Consider the following 20,064-nt stretch of genomic DNA (forward strand, 5'->3'; position numbering starts at 1 on the left):
ATACTTACTTAACTGTGTTAGAGTGACTTGTTATCTTGTTAAAAGTCTGATGAACTCATTTTCGAATTGTGTAAAATTGTTAATGTGGATAATCATTATACATATAACATCTGAAGTCACATCATTTTACTTTTAAGTAAATGAACTTCTTGTATTGTACATATGTATAGAAAAGTATGTAAATTTACAAGGATCATTAGTGTGTTAATTACCTAGGGGAGAATTGATAATGGGAAACCGTAGCAACCGAAAGTGAATCATCATAGTCATGATACCGTCGTATCTTTTCTTTTAACTCGTTTATGTCATCATCACCGATAAACGGAGGATTTGAGGGTGTAGGTAAGGATTCATCATCTTTTACTAGCATTTTTAGTACCATTGATATTGATGGTCTTAAAGATGGAGCTTGTTGGGTGCACAAGAGTCCTACATGTACCACTTTCATGGCTTGTGTTTTGAAATTGAGGTTAGGGTGTGTGTGGAACATTAGATTTGGATCAAGGATTTCTTCAACTATACCTTGTTGAAAATGTCTCCATACCTGATTTTATTACAAATAATTACATAAGATTAAAATAAGAAAAGAATAAAAAATTGCATTTTATGGATGGCTTATTTTGGAAAAATTTGGAACCTGGGTTATGTTTTATTTTTAACGGGTCAACATGGGCTGAGCGGGTACAAGTCACCCAAAACGTAGTTTAAACACTTACTAGCTTCTCTAACAATTTTTATCATTTAAAAGAGATTACACAGTTTCTTTTTTGTTTTTTTTATTTTTATTTTTTTTATCTTATCTTATCTGACAAGCTAATTATTTGTAAAGTTTGAGAAAAGACGGGACTAAAAAGTGTTTGTGGTTCGGCTCAACCGCTCAACCAACCAACTTGGTCCGCTATGAAAAATACCTTTTTGACCCATTACACTATTAGTTTGGTTACATTCAAAGCCTAGTTTGGTTGATATTCCCCAAATCCTTCTTTCTTTTTTCTTCCCCTCCATGGCTTCCTCTTCTTCAACTGATCCTCTCCCCATGAATGTCTTTACTCATATGCTTGCAATCAAGCTTTCACCGTCCAACTACTTATATTGGAAGGATCAAATGGTGCCTCTCCTTTCTTATCAACATCTTCTTCATCATGTTGATGGCACTCGCACCGCTCCTTCTCTGACTGTTATGAAAGACACTAAATCAGTCGAGAATCCGGAATTTATTGCATGGACCGAAGCCGATCAACGCACGGTCATTCTTATCAATGCCTCTCTCACCGAAGAGGCAATCGCTGTCACCGTTGGTTTACGGACTGCTCGTGAAATATGGACCGCTTTTGAGGTCGCGTATAGCAATTCATCTATTGAACGTGTCCAAAATCTTCGGGATCAACTCCGATTGACTCAAAAAAATGACCGGACCGTCTCCGATTATGGCCGCTCGTTCAAAGCCATATGTGATCAACTCCATGCAATCGGTCAACCCGTTGATCCTATAGAACAAGTTCATTGTTTTCTCTATGGATTGGGTTCCTCCTTCGAAAGCTTCTCGACCTCGGTTCGTGCCGTTCGCCCTCTACCATCATTTCCGGACCTCCTTGCTCGTGCAGAAGGTCACGAACTGTTCATGAAAGCCATTCATGCTACTGCCCCTCCATCGGTTGCCTTTGCGGCACAACACCCTAACCGTGGTCACTCATATCCTTCTGCAAACCGTGGACACTCAAACTATCGGAACCGTGCTCCATCAGGTTCCAATAACCGTGCCCATGGAAACTCTAACAATCGTAATCGCCGAACCCCACCATGCCAGTTGTGTCGTACCCATGGACATCATACTACAACTTGTCCTAAACTTCCATCTTTTGCAAGCTCAGTCACTACTCCAACTCAAGACCAATTAGCCCATGCATTTCATGCACAATGTCATGTCAACACACACATGCCAGATTGGTGTGTTGACTTGGGTGCCTCGGATCACATGACCGGGTCTCCAAACGTTGTTTCCAACCCTTCCCCTCCTCAAGGTAATGAAAAGGTTTATTTTGGTAATGTTCAATCCCTTTCAGTTTCTCATACTGGTAACACCAAACTTTTTGGCTCCCTTTATTTAAATAATGTTTTAGTTGTTCCTCATCTCACCAAAAACTTACTATCCGTAAGCAAATTAACCGAAGATAATGGTGTCGATGTATTGTTCTCTCATCCTTATTTTTACATTCAGGATCGTCAAAGCAAACAGGTTCTAGCTCGGGGTTGCCGTGAAGACGGCTTATATGTCTTAAACACCACACATGAAGCCTTCGTTACTTCATCTTATTGTCCTAAAGCCTCGTTTGAAGTTTGGCATTCCCATCTTGGGCATGTCTCTTTTGATATTATTAATATGTTAAGAAAATTTGGATATTTGTCGTTAACTTCAGTTTTACCTAAGCCGGGGCTATGTTCCCCGTGCCAATTAGCCAAAGCAAAAAGGCTCCCTTTTGTCAATAATAATAAGTGTGCTTCCGCACCATTAGACATAATACATTGTGATTTATGGGGTGCTTCACCGGTTAAGTCGGTTGGAGGTTTTTTATATTATGCCGCGTTTGTGGATGATTTTTCCCGATTTACATGGCTTTACCCGTTACGAGCCAAGTCCGAATTTTATGATGCTCTATCCATCTTTCTTCCGTTTGTTCAAACACAATTTTCATGTAAGGTTAAAACATTCCAAAGTGACGGGGGAACCGAATTTATAAATAATAGGGTTCGAGAATTGTTTGATAAAAATGGTACATTACATCGTTCATCGTGCCCCTATACCCCACAACAAAATGGCCGTGTCGAAAGAAAGCATAGACATATTGTTGAAACCGGATTAGCTATGTTGTTTAATGCCAAATTGCCACCGGTATACTGGGTCGATGCTTTTTCAACGGGGGTGTATATTATTAATCGGTTGCCTACCCTGGTTCTCAATAGCAAGTCACCCTTTGAATTATTATACAATTGTACGCCCACTTATGCCTCTTTCCGCGCCTTTGGTTGTCGAGTATACCCACTTTTACGTGACTATGCCCCGAATAAGCTTGCTCCTCGAAGTATACCTTGCATATTCCTTGGATATAGCCCAAGTTTAAAGGGTATAGGTGCTTGGACCCAGTCACCTCTCGCGTCTATGTCACCCGACATGCTAAGTTCGATGAAACCTACTTCCCTGCAGATACCTCCTCCACTGCTACACCTATTACAACTCTTGAAATATCCACATTGCTTGATATTTCAACTCCTACCCCATCTCCACAACAAATTCCTCCACCAAAACCCACCCATTACAACTCCCCATGCCACCTTTGCATGGATGCACTTCCCATGCAACAAGGCTGTAGAGTCCATGCACCAACTGCACCTCCATCTCATGAGCCTTCAACCTCAACTCCATCCTCCCCACCATCTGAATCTCCAACTCCTTCCGCGCCGCAAGTCACTTTTCCGCCACCCACTCCCCCGCCACAAGTCACTTCTCCGCCACCCACTCTCCCGCCACCTCCTCCCATTTCCTCCCATCCCATGGTAACACGTGCTAAGTCCGGCATATTCAGAACACGTCATCGTGCCGACTTATCTCACACTCATAATCTTCCTCTTCACCATGCTCTATTTACCACCACTGACCCTAAGACCTTTAAAACCGCTTCCAAAGATGGCAAATGGGTGCAACCTATGCATCATGAACTTTCTGCTCTCCATCGAAACAACACTTGGACGTTAGTTCCACGTCCTCCTGATCGTAACATCATTGGATCTAAATGGCTCTATCGAACCAAGATTCACTCTGATGGTACAATTGAGGGTTATAAAGCTCGCCTTGTGGCCCAAGGCTATAGCCAAATTCTGGGTCTTGATTATTCTCACACCTTCAGTCCTGTTGTCAAAGCAACTATGGTTCGGACCTTTTTGACATTAGCCGTAATTAACCAATGGAGACTTCATCAGTTATATGTAAACAATGCATTCCTTCACGGTCATTTAATGGAATGCGTTTACATGGAGCAACTTCCGGGATTTATCGACCCTAGATTTCCAAACCATGTTTGCAAATTAAACAAGGCCTTATATGGCCTCAAGCAAGCCCCCGGGCGTGGTTTCATCGTTTAAGTGCGTTTCTTCTACAAAACGGTTTCGTTTGTAGTTGTGCCGATACGTCTCTTTTTGTGTTTAAAAGAGATTCATGCATCATGTATCTCCTTGTTTATGTTGATCTCATATTAACCGGAAACCAACCTTCTGTTCTTACCAAATTCATCACTTGCCTAAACAAAGAGTTCACTATTAAGGATTCGGGGAAACTCAACTACTTTCTTGGGCTTGAAGTTACCTATACCACCAATGGTCTATTTGTAAATCAATCAAAATATGCTAATGACATTCTCACTCGTGCCAAGATGTTGGATGCCAAACCGGCCCCAACACCTCTTAGCATAAATGTTTCTTTTGTTTCTACTGGTGATCTATTTCCAGATGAAACTCATTATCGTTCCATTGTGGGTGCCCTACAATACCTGACCATCACCCGTCCAGACATATCCTATGCTGTCAAACAAGTCAGTCAGTTTTTACATGCACCTACCATTGCTCACTATCAGGAGGTTAAACGGATTCTCCGCTAACTTATGGGAACCTTAGCATTTGGCTTGCGTTATACCCGGCTTTCTCACACTTCCCTTCTTGGCTACTCTGACGCTGACTGGGCAAGATGCATCGAGACCCGTCGCTCAACTTATGGTTACTCTATTTTCTTGGGAGGTAATCTAATCTCATGGAGTGCAAAGAAACAACCGACCGTTGCTCGCTCTAGCTGTGAATCTGAATATCGTGCTATGGCAAATACGGCTGCAGAAATTGTCTGGATAACCCACTTGTTGAATGAACTTCATGCTTTACCACCTGATCGTCCAACTATCCTCTGTGACAATCGCAGTGCTTTATTTCTTTCACAAAACCCGGTCTCACATAAAAGGGGAAAACACATTGATCTTGATTACCATTTTATACGCGAGCTTGTGACTTCTGGAAAGTTATACACGAAGTTTGTCCCGACCAAGCTTCAGGTGGCAGATATATTCACCAAGAGTCTTCCTACTACTCAATTTCAACAATTTCGTCATTTACTTCACATCGGTCCGCCACCGCTCAGCTTGAAGGGGGGTATTAGATAACTTAAAAGTCTTTATTTATTACTTCATTACAATTGTATAACTTTAGTCTCTTTGGTTTCTTTTGTTGTACTATATATTGTTGTATGTACTCTCATTGTAATCACAAAAAACATATAGTTTTACAAAGGCCCTTGCACCTCAAATCTTGAAAAAAACAAAATTAAAAGTTGCAACATGTAATAATGGTTGAGTTTATTGTTTTGCACCTTAAGGACCATTTTAACCAGAACCTAGTTTGACCAATTATCGACCTGACCCACCCGTATTGCAAGGATAAATGCAACAAATATAAACCATCAAAATTCCTTTGAAAACCATAATTAAACAAATGAAGTTTGATACTTACAATTGATACTAAGTTTTCTGAGTATTCTGAGTTTTTACTTCTGTTGTTCTGTATTCCAGTAACTACCTCCAGCAACAATATGCCGTAGCTGTAGACATCCGCCTTTTCGGTTAGCTGACCAAGGGCTAAATACTCTGGAGCCATATATCCACTGAAATATAAAAGAATGTAAACTGTATGAAAGGACTATTATTTTTACAGCATAATACCTTTAGGTTTGGTAATGATTACAATATGGATATTAATATATTCTAATGCCATGATATTAGAGCAATCAAAATTCCGGGTACTTACAGTGTTCCTGCAATGGCAGTGCTGATGTGACTCTTATCATCTTGAAAAGATCTCGCCAAACCAAAATCCGCTATTTTGGGACGAAACCTCAAGTCTAATAAGATATTAGAAGCTTTAATATCCCTGTGAATAATCCGGCTTTTGGTATTTTCATGAAGGTAGATAAGACCTTCACTTGTGCCAATAATAATCTCAAATCTCTTTTCCCAATTTAGTTCCTTACCTTTTATTGCATCTGTAATAAAATAAAAGCTTGATTTTATTAACTTCATGAAATCAAAATTCTTGATGAAAAGATATGGTTTGAACTTTGAAGCATGAATTCAGCAGTAGGCATACAAGTGGCAAAATGAGCACGACACATAGATCGGGTAGCATATAAAAATGAGCAGTTGTTAAAACGGGTAACTTTTGATACCCGTCAAAAGGGGCCGGGTTAGATTGATAAACAAACACTTTTGTATTATAAAAATTGGTGAAACAAACATGATTTGAAAAATTACATGCTTTCTAGAGTATAATATTTTGAATAAAATGGTTTAAGAGGTATTATGCATTAAAAATACGTACACTAAGCATTTAAGAGGTTTTACATATTTTACACTTTTACCCCTATTTAACATGAATGGAGGTTAAACATAACCCAAATCGATCCAATCATGGACCCAAAAAAATGCCACCTTAAAACGTGTTTTTGTTATTATATTTTAACTTGTGTCTTTACCAAATATGAAGCGATCGAGGCTCATGTTGGGTAGATACTCATATACAAGAAAACTTTCTGGGCCCGAACAGCTGCATCCTAATAGTCTGACCAGGTTTTTATGTTCAAGACTATTAATCATGCTAACTTCATTATAAAAATCTTCTGCTCTGAATTTATTGTTGAAAAAAAAGCCTCTTCACTGCAATCTCTCTTCCATCCGGAAGAACTCCCTATATATTTTCAACAAATTGTTTAATATTAGTACTTGACAGCCGAAAATGATATAAGAACAGCTAACTTCCTTGTCTTGATATATATAATGTGTCATAAGATACTTCCTCTGATGAGGTTTCAATATGTTATATGTCAAAATATATTTATTTTTTTAATTTTAACTCAAGGGCAGTCTCATCATTCGGAATGTTTTTCGTCGGCATTGATATTAATATGATCCCTAAAGAGTTCAATAAAAAAAAAAAAAACTGATAATGCATAATGTGTCACAGGGTACTTACTACCTTGTATACGGACCCGAATCCTCCTTCCCCAAGCTTATTAGAATCATCCCAAGAGCTTGTTGTTTTCTCAATAGTTGAGTACTTGAAGTTCAAGCTACTATCACTAAGAATCTTTGTTAGTTTCTTAGTGTCATATGAACCTGAATATAATATGCGAAAAAACGGATATCAGAAGATTACTTATACAATATTGCATTTCATTTATGTAGTAAAAGTGACAATTTTGACCCATTTGCATACGAATTGTCATTCAGGTTATGCATTAGTCAAACAGGGTCGAAAGTCACCCAAACTGTATTTTTATGAAATAATATAAAATTTTGGTAAGCATATTTGACATACCATTACATTTTAAAAAATAATAAGGTTATACAAAAAGTGTTTTAGGACAAACCACTGACCGGTTTGACTCTTACTACTTTTGACCCATACCCGTCACCAACCCGCGGCCTGATTAACCCATTTCCACCTTAAAGCATGGATGGTTTTAGTCACAAAAGCTAGTCACAAGATCATCAAAGCATGGTATATATGCACCTGTTCTCTTTTTTTCTACCCATCTCCGTCTTCGTATATACAAAGCAATCAACAATGCAACTGCAAGAATCACAATGGAACTAACAACTGCTGTTATAACAACTATCATCCTCCCCGAAAAACCTATCAATATAAATTCATACATAATCACAAACATAAGAAAGATTTTAATGATAACTCAAACAGGGCAAAAAGTCCGCATAACAAACCCAACGAGACAAAAAGATCATCTTATAATGACTCAAATATATAAAAAAAGTACAGTGACTAAAACATGACAAAAGTGGATATATATAAATAAGTCTGCAAAACAAACCAAACGATTTTAACCTTAGCGGTCACCAATTTACATAATGACCATGATAGCACGTTGCTTAAAACTTTAATAACGAAATTTAAAACAAAAATAATTCTAGTACCATGATGGGACAATAGTGAACACACATTGTTATTCTATGACATTTTCCCATTATTAAACCGTAAAAAGAACTCATCGTTACCCTTGTTTTTCCTTCGGCTTGGCTCAGGATTGAGAAAATCAGTATCTGAATACCTCATAAAACATCCAGTCATCAAGGCACGCCCTTCGGACCAAGGCAAGCATTGCAGCACAGATACAGATGCAGCCTCCAAACAAATCCTACAAGAATTTGCATTCAAAGTCTTCCAACAATTCGCCAACACATAAGCCGACTCATTAACCGTCCCAGAAACCATCACTTCTTCTCTAGCAAAATAGTCAACATTAATCAACGCGTCCCTAACAGCAGTTAACACAGCCTGTTTAACCGAATCTCTAAACACACTCTTCTTCCTTGTGGTATTCCCACAAATAAACGTGTCCCCGGGTCCCACATACTCGTCATAAAAACTATAGTTTTGAAATCTCATAAAACAACCGTCTTGATAAACAGTAGCACCGGTATAAAGAAAGCAATGCGAAGTATCATAATGCGCTGCGTCATAGCACAAGAAGCAGTCGGTTGTGGAAAGATCACCGTAGCATTGAGCAAGTCCATAAGTAGCATCTGGACCCGAGCCGGTACTCGCGGTTGCAAACAATGAAGATTGCATTTGGTTGCCAAGTTTTTCAGTTGTTTGGATGAAGTTTGAGCTGTATTGTGTTGGATTGTTTTCTTTCTGATTGTTACATGATATTTTAATGATTTGGTTTCTAGGAGCACCCTCTAAATCATCTATCATAAGTAGGATTATGATAATATTCATAAAAACAGATGATGTCTCTATTGATCTCTTCATGTTTATTAAAGTAGCTTGACTATAATAATATCTTGTCTTCCTCTTCTATGCAACTTGAATCAGTGCTTTTTCTGGTAGTAGAAGCAAATTATACAAAAATAAAAAATAAATTTAAAACATTTGCTCACATTAATCGTAACGTTAATGGATTCGCAAATTCAACCTACAAATTAGGGGTGTGCATGAAACTGAAAAACCCGATAAAAAAAACCGAAAAAACAAGACAAAAACAAAAACTGACTGTTTGGTTTTATTTTTTGTAAGAAAAAAACGAACTTTCAGTTTGGTTTTGGTTTTGTTTGTAATTAAAGCCGAACCAAACTTACAGATTTCTTAACTTTTATTTTAAATTTAAGTTAATTATAATAATTTAATATACAGTTTAAACCAAATTATTTTAGCCAAAATATATAATAATCAAATAAATTTTTAACTAACAAAAATATTTAGGCTTAAAGTCATTTTTATGCCCAATTCAGCTCAAAATTCAAGTGAAATGGCCGGCAAAACCCAAAAAAAACAATAAAAAAAAATGAAACCGAACAGTGTCAAAAAAACTCAAAACCAAATTGAATCGAGCCATGCACACTCCTATTGCATATACATGTTTACAACTAACACATAGTCTATTCGTATTTACAACTAACACATAGTCGTGAATCGATATTCGATACATGGTTTTGCTCATCAGCAATTATTCCACCTAATTTTCAAAACAAATTTAGCAGAAACAAAATAAGAAAACATGAATGATTGCAACGAACAAATCGATTCAAGTAAATGATCAGCACAAAAATTGGAAGAATGATTCGAATCTTACCATTTGTTGCATGATAATTTGGAGCCAATTATTGGGTTTTGGATGAGAGAACAATGGGCAGATATGAATTTTGATTTTAATTGGAAGGCAACATATGATAACATAGCAATTAGCATGCATGTGCGATAGTTGAAGGGTCCACTCAAAGGTTGCTGATGCTGACGATACTCACCTTGTGTGGGACCCACCAACACGTTTGTTTGCCAAAACTGTAACGTATTTTAGCCATAACCGTAACGAACGATAGTACTTTTAATCATATGTTGTTGTCATGTTCGTTATCCTGTTGTGCTATCTTTATTATTATTTTCTAGAAACTAGAAATTTCACTTTCTTAATTATATATATTTTGTTTATCATGGTTTTATTCATTCATTCGATTTTGTTATGCAATCATATTACCGGCCCCAATCATGCGCATGTCTTAATCATATTCATGTTCATGACGGATGTTTACGTATGCATGAGTTCATGTTAAAACATATTCATTGACGGATTCAAGAGATTCTTTCCACATGTGTTGAAAACATCTGTTTTCGGATGTCTAGCACATAACTTTAGATCTTTCGGTTTGTCTCTGGTAAGACATAATCACATAATATAGCAGTGACGGCACCTGAAATTCTCAATTGGATTACTATATTTATTCCCCTTTACATGAAAAAAATATATGCTACATGAGAGAGCGTGTGTGTGTTTATATCATGTACGAAGGATAGAAATACAAAGAAAATACACAAATATTGAAATAAATAAAACGACAAAAATAATATAACGTACGCTAATAAAATGAAATAAAAACTTGATTTTTTTATAACTAATCAAATAAACTAATAAAACTCAAAAAAATTAAATACCTAGTACTTAGTAGATCACATCTCATCCTCTAGAACGAGACTTTATCGCATGTCTCCGGACTCCGGTTATAGCCATACTTGTATGTAAGGATAATATTGTCTTTTCATATCAAACATAAAAAACGTGTGGTATATATGTATTCGAACTTGAACCCAAGTCATATAACCACTTTAAACGCATTCCATTCTTGTATTGACATGGGTATCATTGTTAAAAAAGTTGATGGAGTTTTGATTTTGAAATCATCTTTCATTTTTTGCCACTTGTGCAAGTGTGCAACATATATTTGATATAAAGAGAGTAACAAAAAAATTAACCAATTCATAATTTATAAGGGGAAGGTCCTAGTTAATCAACGATAAGTATACAACGAAGTTAGTAGTCTTCGATTTTTTTTAAAATTTCACCAAAATATACATGTTTAACCATTTCTTTACAAGATTTCGCAATCGACTAAAAGAAGCCAAGCCAGCTAAGACGGCATCCTTTTTAATTTTAGTCTCTTGCAAAGGGCTAAAAACCGGAGTTGTATGGTAAACTTAGCATGTTTGAGACACGTGCTGAGTAATGGTTTGTCAAGGTGTGCACCTCTTTGACTCTCTATAACTATAGTGTCCAAAAGTTCCGGCTAAAATTAGCATCCTTAGCTAGATTGCCTCTCTGATGCGATCGAATAGATTTAGAATTCATATTTTTTCAATAGGGGTTTCGAAACCGAAAAACAGAAAAATCCAAACCTAGACAAACGACCGAAACAAAAACCTTCGGTTTGGTTTTATGTTTTTGTAAAAACCGAACCAGACCGAATTTCTAGATTTCCATTTTATTTTTTATTTTGAGCTATGTATATGAATTAGACAAACATGTAACTTAAATATTTTTAGCTAAATGTATACCTAAGTTTAATATTTTGAGCCAGCTTTTCTTCAACCCAAAATTTTCAAGCCCATATAGCAAAAACCAAAAAAATCAAAGACAGACCGAAATCTAACGATTTCAAATATCAAAAAACCAAAGCTTTAGTTGTTAGTTTAGCTTTAGCTATAAACCAACCCAAACTAAATCATGCACGCCTTTTATATTTCAGATACAACCGATAACGTTATCCTAAAACGTCGCAATACGCCAAATGTAAGAATGACATCATCATTGGACTCCATGGCCAGGTGAGTAGTCACCTATTGTTGTTATTATTATTATTATTATTATTATTATTCACTTCACTTGTTTCTAACTTCAATAGTTATTAAACTATACATGTTACTTTACTTGTTATCATCACATATGTCAATGTCAAATACCATTATTATTTGCAGGTTATTGGCTTTGACTTTTCAAGACCACTAGACATTGTTTCATCTCGCCAAAAATCACAATCGAAATCCTGCTATCGTAACCTCAAGTGAGCATTGATCGGTATATATACCTTTTGTTCCAGTGGTAATTGAGTAATAATTTAAGCCTTTTACTTATGAATGGTTATGTTTTGAAGAATTCTGTAAAGGTTTTGATTATTTTCTTCTCAAGAGAAAATACCCAAAAGAAAGGGTACAAATACAAGAACAAAACAATAAATAAGGAAACTATCATTTTCTATATTCCTCCGCAAGTTGGAGCATGAAGATCACAAATGCCCAACTTGTCGAGTAGAAACCGCAACTGTCGAGCACCAAGAGCTTTTGTGAACAAGTCTGCAATATGTTCCTTAGTATCAATGTGTAACGCCTCAATCTCTTTTGACTCAACGCGTTCTCTGACGAAGTAGCAATCTATTTCAACATGCTTCGTGCGTTCGTGAAACACCGGATTGTTTGCTATGTGTTTGACAGCTAGATTATCACAAAATAATTGTGTTGGAACGGTCTGGGTGACATCCAAATGTTTCAAGAGCCATCGAACCCATAAAACTTCACTAACTGTTGATGCCATAGCCCGATATTCAACTTCAGCGGAAGACCTAGATACAACAGATTGTCTTTTCGATTTCCAAAAAATAGGAGCCCCTCCTAGAAGTAAAACATAACCAGTTCGTGATTGCCTTGTATCTTGACACCCAAGCCAATCAGAATCAGTATACCCAATGAGGTTTACCCCACCACCTTTTGGTAGTAAAATACCTTGACCAGGAGTGGACTTCAAGTATCTGAGAACTCTTATAGCTGCTTCCATATGATTCTGTCGATGATCGGTAACGAACTGACTAAGAACATTAACAGAATAAGTAATGTCGGGTCTAGTGGCTTGTAAATAGAGAAGTCGACCCACTAATCTTCTATATTTGCTAGTATCAACAGCCACTTCTTCATCATCCCTAGCAAGTTTGGTGTTATGCTCCATAGGAAAAGCATTTGGTTTACAACCTAATATACCACTATCTTCCAAAATGTCCGTTACATACTTTTTTTGACTAAGGACAAGACCATCTTTCGTCCGTGCTACTTCGATTCCTAGAAAATATTTTAGGACACCAAGGTCTTTGATACTAAACTTTCTATCAAAAAAACTCTTTGTTTCTTCAATTTTCTTTGCGTTGTTACCCATTATGATAACATCGTCTACATAAATAAGAGCCGCCACAAATATACTTGTTGTTTTAAATATAAAAAGTGAGTGATCAGGTTTAGATTGTTCAAAGCCAAACTCTTGTATCGCATGCCTCCGGTTATAGCCATACTTGTATGTAAGGGTAATATTGTCTTTTCATATCAAACATAAAAAACGTATGGTATATATGTATTCGAACTTGAACCCAAGTCATATAACCACTTTAAATGCATTCCATTCTTGTATTGACATGGGTATCATTGTTAAAAAAGTCGATGGAGTTTTGATTTTGTATAACAATTTGCAATTCATTGAATAGTAAATCATCTTTTATTTTTGGCCACTTGTGCAAGTGTGCAACATATATTTGATATAAAGAGAGTAACAAAAAAATTAACCAATTCATAATTTATAAGGGGAAGGTCCTAGTTAATCAACGATAAGTATACAACGAAGTTAGTAGTCTTCGATTTTTTTTAAAATTTCACCAAAATATACATGTTTAACCATTTCTTTACAAGATTTCGCAGTCGACTAAAAGAAGCCAAGCCAGCTAAGACGGCATCCTTTTTAATTTTAGTCTCTTGCAAAGGGCTAAAAACCGGAGTTGTATGGTAAACTTAGCATGTTTGAGACACGTGCTGAGTAATGGTTTGTCAAGGTGTGCACCTCTTTGACTCTTTATAACTATAGTGTCCAAAAGTTCTGGCTAAAATTAGCATCCTTAGCTAGATTGCCTCTCTGATGCGATCGAATAGATTTAGAATTTATATTTTTCAATAGGGGTTTCGAAACCGAAAAACAGAAAAATCCAAACCTAAACAAATGACCGAAACAAAAACCTTCGGTTTGGTTTTATGTTTTTGTAAAAACCGAACCAGACCGAATTTCTAGATTTCCATTTTATTTTTTATTTTGAGCTATGTATAAGAATTAGACAAACATGTAACTTAAATATTTTTAGCTAAATGTATACCTAAGTTTAATATTTTGGGCTAGCTTTTTTTCAACTCAAAATTTTCAAGCCCATATAGCAAAAACTAAAAAAATCAAAGACAAACCGAAATCTGACGATTTCAAATATCAAAAAACCAAAGCTTTAGTTGTTAGTTTAGCTTTAGCTATAAACCAACCCAAACTAAATCATGCGCGCCTTTTGTATTTCAGATACAACCGATAACGTTATCCCAAAGCGTCGCAATACGCAAATGTAAGAATGACACCATCATTGGACTCCATGGCCAGGTGAGTAGTCGTCACCTATATATTGTTATTATTTTTATTCACTTCACTTGTTTCTAACTTCATTAGTTATTAAACTATGCATGTTACTTTTCTTGTTATCATCACATATGTCAATGTCAAAGACCATTATTATTTGCAGGTTATTGGCTTTGACTTTTCAAGACAACAACTAGGCATTGCTTCATCTCGCCAAAAATCACAATCGAAAGCCTGCTATCATAACCTCAAGTGAGCATTGATCGGTATATTTACCTTTTGTTCCAGTGGTAATTGAGTAAATAATTTAAGCCTTTTACTTATGAATGGTTATGTTTCATAGGGGACGGGTCAAATGAGTCATGCATAAAACCTACAAAATAATTTTATCTAAAAATTTTGAATTTTATTTTAGTATTGAAATAATACAAATTCAGCCATATATGACAAACTTATTATTAATAGAAAGAAAAAAACATGTTGGTAAAAAGTGTTTCGGGTCAACTCAAGTCAGTGGTGATTATGTTATGGTTTGTAGGTGGGTGGAAGGTGATGAACTTGATTTGCCATTTTCTGACTGTTACTTTGATGCAATTACTATGGCTACGGGTTAAGAAATGTAATTGACAAATGCAAGGCACTAAAGGAGGTATATCGAGTTTTAAAACCAGGATAAGTATTCAGGTTTGGTTTATGTTGTGCGTTGTAAATTTCATTTTGTGAGCGTCACGTGAAGTTTATGAGTTTGAGGTAGAGTTGGATGATAGACAATGTAGTTGTGCCTGTAGCAGCCGGTTATGGTCTTTCAGAGGAATATCGATATCTAAAGACCTCAATTCAAGACTTCTATGCAGGTTCGTTAATTTTATCCGATATGTGTTTATATATAATGAAACAGAACAATGATGATAACATGTCACCAGTAGGCATGATTTGGCCTTCAATTTCCATAAGTCAGAATATTATTAATTTGATGAGCTAGAGATCCTAAGATACTGCTATATTTACAGTGTGATACTGTTAAGTTTTATATGACTAATATACTCACTCCAGTGCTTGCAAATAATATATAGGCGAGGAGTTAGAGCGTCTTGCTTTACAAACAGGATTTTCAAGTGCTAAACATTTTGAAGTCGGGGGAGGACTCATGGGCAATTTGGTTGCTACACGATAAAAAGCCCCAAATAATACTCTGTATGAGGATTTTTAGGTATATGCAAATATTGCCTTTCATCACCAAAGGTTACAAACAAAATAATTTGGTTCTAAAACTTTACTTATGCATGGTACGTCATTCATGAACAATTGCGTGTCTCGTGTTATATATATGTTTCCTTGTTTTTTTTGGTCTATCTTCTTTAGTTATTTAGAGATGTAGAATAATTAGAGCCGGAACTACAAGGAAAATGTAGGCCAGTATCGTTTATTCAATTAGGATCATAGGAATGAACAATATGAGTATGCACACATTATGTGCAGGGACTCTTGATAGGAACAAAAACAAGAAAACACACAATACACTTGTACGTGCGCTAATATTAATACACTTATGCACGCTAATATTAACACAGTATATTCTTACGTAAATGTGCAGATGATTACAAATATATATAGGGTGTGAATGGTTGGCTACAAACCAACGGACACAATACTTAGTTAAATAACTAGCTTTCTAACAGTAACTACCCTTAACTAACTTAACTACCAATACTTAGGATAATTACAATAATACAATTAATAACACAAAACTTAGGACAAATCTTGATTAATCTTTCCAACAAAAATAGCTTCATGCGAACAAATTTGTAAAGAAAGAGAACTTGAAATCTTGTATTAGTTGACTTGTGTTACCTCGGGTAGAAACTACTGTGAGAAACTGTAGCAACTGAACTAGAGTCATCACCATTACAGTTATCCAATAACCTTTGTTTGATGTTGTTAAGTTCCATGGTGAATTCGTTTACAAACGGGGGATTAGAAGGGGCGGGCAGAGGGTCATCATCTTTTGCTAACATTTTTAGTGCTGCTGACATGGATGGTCTTAAAGATGGATCTTCTTGGGTGCACAAAAGTGCTACATGTACCACTTTAATGACATCTTTTTGGAAATTTATGTTGGGATAAATGTGCATCATTAGATTCGGGTCAAGTATCTCCTCCACTGTACCTTGCTCGAAATGCTTCCATGCCTGCTCATCCACAAATAACACAGTGGAAATACTTTTACCCACTCAGGAGTTGAATCACAAAGCTTGTGATTGATTGTATTCATAATTGGGTTACATATGCCTCTATATATAGTGTTAAATATTGCTCATGAACATCCTCTAGAGTCTAGACTATGATAATGAAATATAAAAAAAACATAACTTGCTTGATACTCGGCCCCACAAGGTGCATGTCAAAACAAGTAACTTTATAAATGGGTCGAAATAGGACAGGGTGGGTGGGTTGACCCCGAGCACTTACTGTAGACGGTAAACTGTCGGTATATTCTTTATCTTTGCTTTTGTTGCTTTCTATTCCAGTGACTACCTCTAGAATTAGAATACCGAAGCTATAGACGTCTGCCTTTTCGGTTAACTGACCATGGGTGATGTATTCTGGAGCCATATATCCACTGATAATATCAAAATAAAAAAGAAAAGGTTAGTAGACTATATATATAAGTAAATTTATAATTAAAATATATTTGCATTATTATTCTATATAAAAAAGGGATACTTACAGTGTTCCTGCAATACCCGTGCTGATGTGGCTTTTATCATCTTGAAAAGACCTGGCCAACCCAAAATCAGCTATTTTGGGGCGAAGCCTCGAGTCTGATAAGATGTTAGGAGCTTTAATATCCCTGTGAATAATCCGGTGGTTGGTATCCTCATGAAGGTAAACCAGACCTTCTGCTATACCAATAATGATCTTAACCCTCTTCTCCCAATCTATCTCCCTTCCTTTTATTTCATATGTACAATTTCATAATTACTTCTCAAATCATCAGGAAACCGGGCCAAACTAGTCAAACGGGTCAAACATCATGCTCACTAATTCATAATACATATTCATCAGCTTTGGAATTATTGAGGGGCCAGATAATAGGCTCATATTGGTTCCGGTTCATACGGGTCATTTCAGTTATGGGTTGGAGCGGGTGACCCGTTTGAGATAGAACATAATTCATACAGACAGTTCATAACCAAATTAATAGATAGTGTATTAATATTTTACAACTTACCAAAAATGAAGAGGTCAAGACTCTTGTTGGGCAAATATTCATATATAAGAATGCTTTCGGGTCCTGAACAACTGCATCCTAATAGCCTAACCAGATTTTCGTGTTCAACACTGCTAATAATATTAACTTCATTATAGAAATCTGCTATTCTGAATTTGTTGTTGAAGAAATGCCTCTTCACAGCTATTTCTCGTCCATCTTTAAGAACACCCTGGTAGAAATTTCATCATTCCAATTACTTATATAAAAACTAAACCATTCTTGTCTGACAAAGTATCAAAAGACTTCATAGACAATCTTAAAGGTAGGTAGCAATTTCGACCCATTTGATTTCGTTAAGTATTATCTCTAATGGGTCAAACGGGTCAAAAGTTTACTGAAATGTACCTTTAATGCGTAAAACGTCCTAAGTAAGTAACTAAAAGTTATATTAGATCATATTTGACCCTCTAATCAGATATAAAAAAGAACAAAAGTAGTAAACTCAATACTTTTTCCTAACTATACAAACAATAATCTCTTATTATAGTGAAATTTTTAACATTTTTGTTACTTGAATGACCTAAACGGAACAATTTAAAAGTTCTTGACTTTTTTTCAAAACATTTATAAAAAAACTTCACAACAGAATAATATTAAAACTTGAGTTTTTTTGAACTTGCAAAAACGTTTGAATGACTTTAGTGTAGAAGTTGGTTACTGCTAGATGGAATATTCGTTATAAAAAATCCAAACTCCCCCCCCCCCCCAAACACACGCACACACACTTGATGACGTGTTGTAGTATAAGTAACAATCTTGTACACAGTCCCGAATCCTCCTTGCCCAAGCTTATTAGACTCATCCCAGTATCTTGTAGCTTTTTCGACAGTGGAGTATTTGAAGCTCAAGCTACTATCATTGAGAATCTTTGCCAGTTTCCCAGCATCATAAGATCCTGGTAATTGAAAGCAATATTTAGTTTGTTTCACAGAAAAGAACATGTTTTTTTGCTATTACAAACGTTATAAAACAGAAACAACTTATACCTTTTCTCTTTTGTTGTATATATCTGTGTTTCCTGATGTATAAAACAATCATCAAAGCAACTGTAATAACCACCAAAGTACTAACAACCGAAGCCACCAAAGCTATTATCCTCACTGCCAAAAACAAAACAAGTATCACAAAAGCGCTATATGATTTTAGTATAATTGTGGTTACCTTTATTGCTAGACTCCTTGTGACCGATCCAGGATTGAGAAAATTGGTATCCGAGTACCTCATGAAACACCCAGTGTTCAACACGCGACCCTCAGACCATGGTAAACATTTCTTTATCGACACCGATGCATTCTCCAAACACGCCCTACAAGAACTCGGGCTCAAAGTCTTCCAACACTCTGCCAACACATAAACCCTCGAATCATCATGACCCGGCATTTCTTCCCTAGCAAAGTAGTCATTGTTTCTTAATGCACCCGATACAGCGTTGGCTAGAACTCGACTTGTTAACTCTTGAAACAATGTACTCTTTCTTGTTGTATTCCCACAAACCGTAGTGTCATTCGGGCTCGTGTACTCTTCAAAGAAGTTATAAGTTTGGAGTCGTAAAAAGCAAGCAACCGTCAAGATAAATGCGGCCCCCATTGCGAGGGTAGCAAATGGGAAAAGAAGTACGAATTTGGGCATAGCATAAGATGCAGTCTTGTGAAGAGAGATCACTGTAGCATTCGGCTAGAGCGTAGTTTTTGTCTGGACCCGTGCCCACGGCTGCTGTTACGTTATGTGAAGCTTGAATTCGGGTGCCAATTATGTCTGTTATATGGACAAAATATTGAACGAATTTTTCTCGGTTCTCAGCGAATGTGTCATCACAATGAAATTTGATTATTTCCGATCTAGCATTCCCATAGGATTTAGATACTAGTACGAGCAACACGATCAAAAATATAGTTGTATTTGCGGATTTCATCTTCTATTATATCACACCCGTTGAAGGGTTGATTGAGACGGGTATAGAATCGTGTTTTTTAAAATTACCGCCTACCTAGTAACCAATGTAAGATTCCACGTTAATTGTGACCGCTCACTATGTAATATGTATGTAGTTATTACTCGAAAACCTATCAAAATGAAAGTAGAAATAGTATAAAGCGTAAGAAGCATTCAGGATGTGATACGTGTATCACGGTGAGTTTTAGGGCGATGATGTTTTTATGTATTGGAATACACATGGTTTTATATGCGCAATTTGTCATAAATTAAATAAGGCGTACCGTTATAATTAGTTTAGACGCACCAATAGTTTTGGATACATTTTTGTAATCATGGTTCCTTTCAATATTGATGTTTATAAAATATAGCAATACTATGATTAAATTAAATAATAATTTTAGATTATATGATACAATTTAACAAAAAATAATTGAGTTTATGAAAGTTATAATTTATTAAAAACTTGATAAAGCTATAAGTCAGTTTAAATGTGATAGAGTAAAATGTCATATGGACCCTCCACTTTTCCCAATTATTGTCAATTACATCCAAA

General features: G+C 36.1%; 1 protein-coding gene and 3 pseudogenes across 2 annotated transcripts in view; 2 read left to right on the forward strand and 2 right to left on the reverse strand.

Annotated features, from left to right (window-relative positions):
- Positions 1–15,000, forward strand: part of LOC143544258 (ubiquitin-ribosomal protein eS31 fusion protein) — a 97,145-nt gene extending 82,145 nt beyond the window's left edge. The window contains exon 2 of the mRNA XM_077036397.1: positions 14,987–15,000. The gene's annotated coding sequence lies outside the window, so the exon portion shown is untranslated. The remainder of the gene's footprint in view (positions 1–14,986) is intronic.
- Positions 209–8,859, reverse strand: LOC143544257 (cysteine-rich receptor-like protein kinase 2; annotated as a pseudogene). The gene is made up of 7 exons (XR_013137220.1): positions 8,090–8,859; positions 7,600–7,709; positions 7,063–7,202; positions 6,563–6,774; positions 5,839–6,073; positions 5,545–5,695; positions 209–544 (listed from the first exon to the last, which is right to left on the reverse strand). The product of XR_013137220.1 is annotated as a cysteine-rich receptor-like protein kinase 2 (transcript).
- Positions 13,190–15,505, forward strand: LOC143544239 (2-phytyl-1,4-beta-naphthoquinone methyltransferase, chloroplastic-like; annotated as a pseudogene).
- A 610-nt stretch (positions 15,506–16,115) lies between these two features.
- Positions 16,116–19,488, reverse strand: LOC143544286 (cysteine-rich receptor-like protein kinase 2; annotated as a pseudogene).
- Positions 19,489–20,064: the final 576 nt, after the last annotated feature.

The sequence above is a fragment of the Bidens hawaiensis genome, unplaced genomic scaffold (assembly GCF_021521415.1).
Source record: "Bidens hawaiensis isolate Kalapana, Puna unplaced genomic scaffold, B.hawaiensis_p1.1 tig00013505_1, whole genome shotgun sequence".
NCBI lineage: Eukaryota > Viridiplantae > Streptophyta > Magnoliopsida > Asterales > Asteraceae > Bidens > Bidens hawaiensis.